Genomic DNA, 10211 nt, shown 5'->3' with positions numbered 1-10211 from the left:
ACTTAGAAACACAGCAAAAATGAGACATAATGATTATAATAAGATGATAAAAATTATGACATGTTTACTGCTAATAACTTTCCCAGAACCACACCTTTTAATATTAGTTTTTGTTAAAATTTACAGGAATTTCATTACGTCATAACTGCATAAAGTTCTGCAGCAGCAGCAACCTTTGCTAGTCCCCCAAGGGTCAAGTTTCTCTCATTATCCAGCTGTTCTTTGATAGCATTAATATTTTAAGGAGTGATTTGTTGGCACTTACCTCCTATTAATTACATTCTCCGTGCCACAGTGGGATTCTTTTCCTTAAGACACCAGCTATAATTAATTCCCTCATTCAAAGCTCCTGTCTACTTGACTTATTTAGAGGGCATTTTACCCAAATTTAGTTGGATGATATTTACTAATGGAAAGTAACCAAACCTCCAAATTACTTGATCCTTCATAGATCTGACTTGTGTGAACAGTAAACAACTGTGCACCATGCTTCAGATCTAGGTCCTGGTCCTAAGCGCCTTTAAAACTATTACAACAATCAGCTCCAGGAGTTTGCCTGGGTGAGGGGTTGTGGGGAGGCAGTGATATGTTTGGTTTCTTGTCATAGAAGATCTCTGCAGACTTTCCATTGTCAAATTTTAACTTCAAAACTTATGCCCTAGGAATCCTCTTCACCAACAGAAAGAGCATATTTGCCTCTTTTTAGATGTATTACCATCCAAAGTTTCTGTTATTCTGTTACTAGTTTAATAGTAAAGGAAGATGAAAAAGTTCTCATAGACACCCCTGAAAGACTCTAGGGGGAAGACATAGGGATAGAAAATGAAGTCCACAATATCTGGGATATTATGAAGAGGTTTTGGAAATTCTTTATTGTTTCTTATCTCAGTAACACAAATTCCATATTTTGGTCAAGAACATAATCATAAGAGATCGTTTCCCCAGCCTACATTCTCTTGTGGCCCTGCCTCAAGGAAACTCTGTAGGAAGTGAGTTAAATGACATGATGTCTGGAATATGCTTTAATAAACACCAGCAAGAAAGAAAGAAAGAGAGAAGAGAAAGGGAGAAAGAAAGGAAAAGAAAAGAGGGAGGAGGGAGGGCAGGAGGAAAAAGAAAAGATAGGTGAGCAATAGAGATGAGAAGATGGGCTAGGCAGAACTGAAACACAACTGGCAACATGTTGATAACTGTAGCTGGCTGAAGGGAACTTATAAAATCAACATGCAACTCTTTTTTTTTCTTCTTTTTTTCTTTCTTTCTTTTTTTTTTTTTTTTTTTGAGACAGAATCTCGCTCTGTCACCCAGGTTGGAGTGCACTGCAACCTCCACTTCCCGGGTTCAAGCAATTCTCCTGCCTCAGCCTCCCGAGTAACTGGGACGACAGGCGCCCACCACCATACCCAGCTAATTTTTGTATTTTTAGTAGAGACAGGGTTTCACCATGTTGACCAGGCTGGTCTTGATCTCCTGACCCCGGGTCATCCGCCCCCCTCGGCCTCCCAAAATGCTGGGATTACATGCTTGAGCCACTGTGCCTGGTCAGTGCACTTAATATTCTTAGGAAATATTTGCTGACCATATTTTTAAACTTTGTTCTGACCAGACATGGTGGTTTATGCCTATAATCCCAGCACTTTGGGAGGGCGAGGAGGGAGGATCGCTTCAGCTCAGGAGTTCAAGACCAGCCTGGGCAACATGGTGAGACCCTATCTCTACAAATAAAAATATAATTAGCTGGGCAGGGTGGCACATGTCTGTAGGCCCAGCTACTCAGGCAGCTGAGGTGGGAGGCTCACTTGAGCCCAAGAAGTGGCAGCTGCAGTGAGCAGCGGTGGCAGCACTGTACTCCAGCTTGGATCAACAATGAGGCCGTGTCTCAAAAAAAAAAAAAAATTGTTCTGTTGACTTATCTTTTTTATATTCTTTGGAGCAGAGTGAACGATTTGAGAAAACCAAAAGCAGGGGAGTGAAGGGCCACATGGATCAGAAAGGTATGGGAACTAAAATATACTGAGGAAAAACGAGGGAGGCTAAAGGAATGCAGAAAACAAAAGCAAAAACAAAAAAGGACAATTCACTGGATTATGGAAGTCTCCTCCAGCTCATTTGCATTGGCCTCAGAAACAAAATGAAAACCAAGAGTTCCTCAACCCTCCCTCAAGTTCGCTTGTGGACTGACTTGTTATCACTTTCCTTTAATTCTGAGAAAAACACTTTAATTTTCCTTTAATTACCTTGTCCATGACTTCATGGAATTCTCTTCCTTGGATCGCTTGTTGTAAATCTCTTACTCCAGGCTCCTCTCAATCTGAGTTACTAGAAAGGTGTTTTCTCTGAAATTTGTTGTGGTGCTTGTTTACCCTAGAGAATAGCAACATGCCCAGAAGGACACTTTCAGAGCTGGGCAACCCAGCCCCAGGCCAGGCCCCTCTTCCTGCCTTGTGTTTCAGGCAGCCTCAGTCTCTTCATTTACCGAGAGGAGATTAAGCTAGGGCCCTTTCAGCAGTGTTTTTCCAAAGGCCATGAAATACCTGGGAATCTTGTTAAAATGCAGACCTGGCCGGGCACAGTGGCTCACGTCTGTAATCCCAGCGCTTTGGGAGGCCAAGGCGGGCCGATGGCTTGAGGTCAGGAGTTCGAGACTAGCCTGGCTAACATGGTGAAACCTCGACTCTACTAAAAATACAAAAATTAACTGGGCGTAGTGGCGTGCGCCTGTAACCCCAGCTAGTTGGGAGGCTGAGGCAGGAGAATCGCTCGAACCAGAGAGGCAGAGGTTGCAGTGAGCCAAGATCACGCCACTGCACTCCAGCCTGGGTGACAGAGCTAGAGTCCATCTCAAAAAAAAAAAAAAAAAAAAAAGCTGACCTGACTCACAAAGTCTGCAGTGGGCCTGTGATTCTGCATTTCTATTGAGTTTCCAGCCCAGTGGCTGCATTGAGGACAATACCCTGAGACCCTCTGGCCTTCCTCTGCCCTGTCTGCAGCCGAAAGAGTGAATAGACCCAGAGGGTGGTGCCCACCCAAAGCCCATTCCCTCCCTTTTTTTGTACCACTCTGGGTCCTGGATCCCAGCACTCCCTACTCAAAGAGGCCAAAAGTTGTTTCTAGGCCGCACAGAAACCTCTTCCTGATTTTAAGAGGTTCTAGCGGGAGGTGTTTCAACATTTGTACACATAGGCTGGGATGCCCAGACACATATATGGGAGGCCCCTTGCAGTGCAAGAGGAAGTCAGGTATGGGAAGAAGAGGAAGTCAGAGGAACAGACTCAGGCTGGTGGCTTTCATGTCTTTTCCTGCCCTGGCTTGAAAATGTGAGAATGGGCCTGTTGTCCAGTATGTCATAGAGACTCTGTAAATGGTGGTAGAGGGTATAAGAGATTGATTGAATAAACAACAAAAGGAATGTTTTTCCTTAGCAATTCCATAGTATTAAACCACACACATTACAATTTTGTGTTAGGGCATCTGTCTTCCCCATTAGTCTGACCTCCTTTTTCTTTATTGGATCCTAGGACCTAGCACATAGCGGGTGCTTAGTAAATGTTGAATAACTAACTGGCTGAAACAATGCGTGGCTATTGGAGAACTTGTTGCAACTGAGTGACATCCGTTTCACGACTATACAGAACTGCAGCAGAGGAGAGCAGGACAAATTCCCAGGCAGGGGGTATTACAGAGTCATCTCCTGGTGATTTAATCATAACTGTAGTGCATCAAGAACTGTCCAGTGTGTCAGCACTGCCAGAATAGGGCAGTCACCAGCCCATCCCCCATGGAGACAGTGGTGACACTTGTCCTAGAGAATAGAGGCATGATGCAAAGAAAATCGACCAGCACAGGAAAGTGTGCCTCTTACTAATCACATGACCTTGAGCAAGGTCATTTCAGGGTACTACACTTCAGCTTTTGTGTCTCTAAAATGAGGGGTGTGGGAAGGAGTAATCCTTACCTTGAAAGATTATTGTAAGGATTCAAAATAAAACATGTAGCAGGGACGCAAAATAAAACATGGAGTGTGGCACAGAGTTGGCGCTTCATAACCAGTAGGTATTAGTATTATTACCCACCGCCAGCTGATTTGAATCTGCAATCAAATAATCATGGAAGGTTTCCTGCTAACCAGAGTAGGCCTGTTCCCAGATTAAATTGAATAGATTATTTACAGTTCCCCTTCATTCATTCCCTTCTTCATTAAATACGCCCATTCATAACCACTGGCAAGTGAATGTTGATTATTCATTTTTACAGTTGTTCTCCTGAGACATGCCCAAAGCTAGGAGAAGAGGAGGATAAGAGTGGGTGTCAGATGACCACAGTGTAAGGAGAGTCCTTACTGGACAGACCTTATTTCAGCTGGATTTCTACAAGGTGTAGCCCCAAGCACAGGTGGGCATTTAATAAGTATCCGATTAGTCTATGATTCCATATTATGTCAGTAGAGATGTAATTTATTAACATGGGCTCCTGGCATCCTTCCAGTGCATGTATAATAGAATGACATTTTTCATGCAGAAATATAAATTAAATTAATTGGCATCCATATTTAATTGAAACTTCCTTGACAGTAGATGGATTCTCCCCTAACACCACCCCTTTCTCAGCAAGGGGCATTTCCTTCTGAGTGCTTGCAGACTGAAGAGAAGCCAGCCCCCATTCCTGGGGCTCCCCGAGGAGCTGGCTTTCAGCAGGGTTTAGAGCAGCACGAAAAGTGAACTGACCCTGGAAAAATGGTAAGTTGCTGCTCAGCAGCCGTGTGTGCTTTTTGGTGGGGGAGATATTTATGGAGAAGAAAGAAAACACAGAGGGTTCTTGTCTTGTTTCTGTCTTCTTACTTCCCTTTTCACCTTTACCAGCCATAACAGAATGTTTTGAGAATTTTTAAGTCACCTTTAAAGTTTGTAAATCATGTGGAAATGATTTATAATTTTGCAGCTTTTTTTTTTTTGAAAGCTGTTATGTAATTGCTTGCCAAAGGTATCTTTTATTTTAATTTTTCTCCTTCTCAAGTAGTCTGGGTCTGCTTAGCTCTGTTGGTAACTTAAAGGGCCAGTAAGACAAAAGTCTTGATTTTGTTCCTGTGGGTCACTAGGTTTCCTCTGTATCGGGAGTACAGAATGCGCACTTGACTCTGGCTTGCAAACACCTGCTGTGAGTTATTCAAGGACATCAAACAGAAAAGTTGGATGTAATAGATACAATCAGACATGCAGTATGGCAAATGAAGTCAACGTGATGCCCTCCCACAGCAAATGGGTCAATAGTGCTATCTTCGCAAATGATGATTCAAAACACCTACCACCTGGCATGCCCTTCATCCTATCATCAGAATTGTACTTTGAGGATTCTTTCTGCTTCATATGTCCACCTTCTGATTTTGTTCAACCACTCATTCTGTAATCACCCTCATTTTGTACTTCTTTAAGGTACATTTTGTCATCAAAGACAGAAAGAAAACTTGTTCTTAACATCTTTCTTGGTTTCTCTACTTGAATTGGAATTGAAGTAGCAACCATAGTTGTAGCTATCTGCAATGCTATTCCAGTTTAGCATGTCAAAGACTGAGATTCAGTAACTCTTTTTTTTTTTTTTTAGACAGAGCTTTGCTCTGTCACCCAGGCTGGAGTGCAATGGTGTGATCTCAGCTCACCGCAACCTCCACCTCCCAGGTTCAAGCGATTCTCCTGCCTCAGCCTCCCAAGTAGCTGGGATTACAGGCATGCACCACCATGCCCAGCTAATTTTTGTATTTTTTAGTAGAGACAGGTTTTCTCCATGTTGGTCAGGCTGGTCTCAAACTCCCAACCTCAGGTGATCTACCTACCTCAGCCTCCCAAAGTGCTGGGATTACAGGAGTGAGCCACTGCACCCTGCCAAGATTGAGTAACTCTAGTTTATATGCTACACCCCTCCCCTCATCCTAAAAAGGGTCTCACTCCGTCACCCAGGCTGGAGTGCAATGGTGCCATCTTGGCTCACTGCAACCTCAACCTCCTGGGCTCAAGCAATCCTCCCACCTCAGCCTACCAAGTAGCTGCGACTACAGGCATGCAACACCAAGCCCAGCTAATTTTTTACATTTTTGGTGGCTACAGGGTTTTACCACATTTCCCGGGCTGGTCTCAAACTCCTGAGTTCAAATGATCTGCCTGCCTTGGCCTTCCAAAGTCCTGAGATTACAGGTGTGAGCCACCGTGCTTGGCCTACTGTCTGGTTCTAAATTTAGGTTACTTTATTGATAAGAGAATTATTTATATCCCCCATACAGGACCTATCTTTCCAATCTATCTTGCCTGCTTTTTCTCCTGGTCTGAGCATAATTCCTCTGCCTTATTCTTCTAAAGTACCCCACTTTCTCCCATTCTGTGTTGGCTTAGAGGGACTGTCAATCAGTGCTTCACTCCTGGCCAAGGGTTGGGCCTGAGATCTTGCTGAAGCAATCAGAATTCCTTATCTCTCTGGGCCCATCTGTCCACAAGATGTGTTATGTGGACAGTGGGGTTGAGTGGGGCTTCTCCTCCTTCTACATTGTGAACTGTGTGCTTGGGGGAGTCAAAGACATGCTCCCTGCCTTGTAGACTAGGCCTAAGTGAGAATAAGGCCAACTCAGAGGCAAGAGAAGCAAAAGAGAGAAACCTAAAATGTTGGACCCGGTTGCACTTGCAGGTAGCACTGTGCTGCTCATCCCTATGACATGAGACAATACACTGACTTTCAGCTTAATTCAGTCTGGATTGGGGTTTTGGGGGCTTTTTTTGCTTGTTTGTTTGTTGGTTTTTTGAGACAGGGTCACCCAAGCTAGAGTGCAATTTTGCCATCACGGCTCACTGCAGCTTCTACCTCCCAGGCTCAAGTGATCCTCCCATCTCAGCCTCTGAAGCAGTTGAAACCACAGGCACATGCCACCACATCTAGCTAATTTTTAAATTTTTTGTAGAGACATGATCTCACTATATTGCCCAGGCTGCTCTCAAACTCCTGGGGTCAAGCAATCCTCCCACTTGGCTTCACAAAGTGCTGGAATTACAGGTGTGAGCCATTGCGACTGGCCTTGAATCGGGTTTTGGTCACATATAACTGAAGGCATCTTGACTGCTAAGATAAATATCATGGAGAGAGCTTTAATAAATGGCTGCTGCCTGTAGTTCTTGGGACAGTGACGCTATGAAAACAGAAGGATGTGAAAGCACAGCATCCCGAACTGTATCACGAAGGGACAGATGTTCCATCCACTTCATTTGGCCTTTGGGGCAGTGTGTTTCAGGCTGTAGGTCACAACACATCAGATGGGTCATGAAATCAATTTAATGGGACATAAATGGCATTTTTTCAAACCTAGAAGACTAGAAAATAGAAAGCACATCACAAACAAATTAAAGGTAGATTTGATTTCATGATGTTTTATTTCAGGCATATGTGTATGAACATTTGTTCTTGGTAGTGATATAAAATATGTTTTTTACTGAGGGACATGATCAAAACATTTGAAAGTCACTGCTTAGAACAAAACTGCATGACAAATTTGAACAGAGTAGAAGTGTCAAAAAATCTAGCATATTACTATTGATAGGTTCTTTAGAAAAAAAAAATTTTCTACTACTGATATTTTGTCCCTTCTTGCTAGGCATTCAAGTATACGAGAGATGGTTGGGACACATGCTTGGAATTAAAGTAGTTAATTAAAAGTCTATCAGGCTGGGCACAGTGGCTCACGCCTGTAATCCCAGCACTTTGGGAGGCCAAGGAGGATATATCACAATATCAAGCGATTGAGACCATCCTATCCAACATGGTGAAACCCTGTCTCTACTAAAAATACAAAAATCAACTGGGCGAGGTGGTGCACACCTGTAGTCCCAGCTACTCGGGAGACAGAAGTAGGAGAATCGCTTGAACTCTGGAGGCAGAGTGCAGTGAGCTGAGATTGCACCACTGCACTCCAGCCTGGTAATAGAGCGAGACTCCGTCTCAAAAAAAAAAAAAAAAAAAAAAAAAAAAGGTTTATCAGACTCTTTCAGTTTAAGAGTGCTTCTCTGGATTATTTATTCAGTTAGTCTGAAGCTCATCTCTTTATGAGGACTGTTTTGCTCCCTGGTCTTCACTCTTGAGTGTAAGAGGTAGGGGAGAGAAGTAGCTTACCTCACCCTGAGAAGGCAAGGGAGTCTGACCGCCCTCGCTGTTCTCTGGATCTCACTGTTGCCCGTGCAGGAGCGCTAGTCTGACCCGGTTTCTGGGAGGAATCCACTGAAGAAGTCTGTGGCTGGCAAGCACTTGGTTTATTTCTAGGTCCGGAAAGGGCCCATGACCCTCCCTTCCCAGCCTGCCCCTACTCTGGCTTTCATGGGTGCTGTGGATATCGCTATCCTCCCTGCACCCCTGTCTAGCTTGTAATGAGCAGTTGACCCCTGGTCATTGACCACAGGGTAAATCACCCTCACCATGTGATATGGTTTGGCTGTGTCCCCACCCAAATCCCATCTTGAATTGTAACTCCCACAATTTGCATGTGTTGTAGGGGGGACCCGGGGGGAGGTAATTGAATCATGGGGGTGGGTCTTTCCCATGCTATTCTCATGATAGTGAATAAGTCTCGAGAGATCTGATGGTTTTATAAAGGGGAGTTCCCCTGCACAAGCGCTTTACTCTTGTCTGCTGCCAAGTGAGACATGCCTTTCACCTTCTGCCATGATTGTGAGGCCTCCCCAGCCACATGGAACTGTGAGTCCATTAAACCTATTTTTCTTCCCATTCTCAGGCATGTCTTTATCAGCAGCATGAAAATGTACTTAATACACCAGGGCAAAGCCACCAGCCAGCACATCAGCTATCTTCCATGCTTCCCCATACAGCTTCAGGAACCCTTCAAATCCCTCCACAATCCACATAAACCTAGACGGGTTCCAAAGTGCTAGCTCAATCTCTTTATCCGCTTGGCCACCTCTCACTGCCATTTTAACTGGTTTCCCCACTTCGCAGCAAGCAGGGCCACACATCATGGCTGACTCCCTCAAGAGCCCAAATAGAGAAAGAGGCAAACTCTACCCTGTTTGTGACCTTACTATGAAGTTTCTGCTACCCTCCTGTCTCACATGGACTTGGAAAGAAGTAACCAGAATACACTTGTCTCGCCAATTGCTTCTTAACTTTGTACCCCTTCTTTTACCACACAATCCACTGGGGCCAGCAGGGACAGACTTTCCCTTTTCTTCCCATGGATCAGGAACTTCCCTGACATCATTTACTGAGTTCTTACGGAGCTCTTATGACTTTTTTTTTTTTTTTTTGGACATGGAGTCTCCATAGCTCAGGCTGGAGTGCAGTGGCACGATCTCAGCTCACCGCAACCTCTGCTTCCCTGGTTCAAGTGATTCTTCTGCCCCAGCCTCCCGAGTAGCTGGGACTACAGATGCATGCCACCACACCTGGCTAATTTTGTATTTTTAATAGAGACAGGTTTTCACCATGTTGGCCAAGCTGGTCTCAAACTCCTGACCTCAAGTGATCTGCCCACCTCAACCTCCCAAAGTGCTGGGATTACAGGCATGCTACCTATGACTTTTAATAAACCAAAGTCAAACAGGCATAGCTCTTAATACATAAAGGAGAGCTTAAGGAATTGAGAAAATCTTCAACAGTCTCAAGACCATTGTCTCCCTATGAACTTAAAAAAGAAATTCCAAATTGGTAGCCAAAACGTGAGCATTGACCTTTTCTTCCTCTTTCTTTCCTGTTTTAACAAATTCTAAACATCTGGAGGCAAGTGGATGCCCTTGATTGAATAGGGGGAAGGTTATGAAAATTGTATTGTTAACATTTTTGACATAATTTAATAAACATTATCCTTTCACAAGAATAATTTATGTTAATAATTATCATCACATGTGATGGTCAGATTGAAATACACTTAGGTATTGTAAATACTTAGTGCCTGTATACATAAACACACACATGCACAAATATACTTAGTATTTCTACCATGAGATGTGAAGACAGTTGTTCACCATTATTTATAAGAGTGGATGAGCCTGTATAAGCATAGAAATAGCCCTACTTCTCAGTCCAAAAAAGGAATTTCTAAGCAGGAAAGCAAAGAAAATTTATTCTTCTAGACCAGTAGTCAGCAAACGTTTTCTGTAAAAAGCCGAAGAGCAAATATTTTAGGCCTTGCCAGCCATACGGTCTCTGTCACAATCACTCGGCTCTGAGGT

General features: G+C 43.7%; 1 long non-coding RNA gene across 1 annotated transcript in view; it reads left to right on the top strand.

Moving 5' to 3' along the window:
- Positions 1 to 4642: 4642 nt before the first annotated feature.
- The window catches only part of LOC112625440, a 94084-nt gene continuing 88515 nt past the window's right edge, over positions 4643 to 10211 (top strand). The window contains exon 1 of the long non-coding RNA XR_003119592.1: positions 4643 to 4736. This is a non-coding gene — a long non-coding RNA (uncharacterized LOC112625440). The remainder of the gene's footprint in view (positions 4737 to 10211) is intronic.

This window comes from Theropithecus gelada, chromosome 5 (genome assembly GCF_003255815.1).
Source record: "Theropithecus gelada isolate Dixy chromosome 5, Tgel_1.0, whole genome shotgun sequence".
NCBI lineage: Eukaryota > Metazoa > Chordata > Mammalia > Primates > Cercopithecidae > Theropithecus > Theropithecus gelada.
Note: the sequence above shows the minus strand (reverse complement) of the source record. Positions and strands in the feature narration are given on the sequence as shown.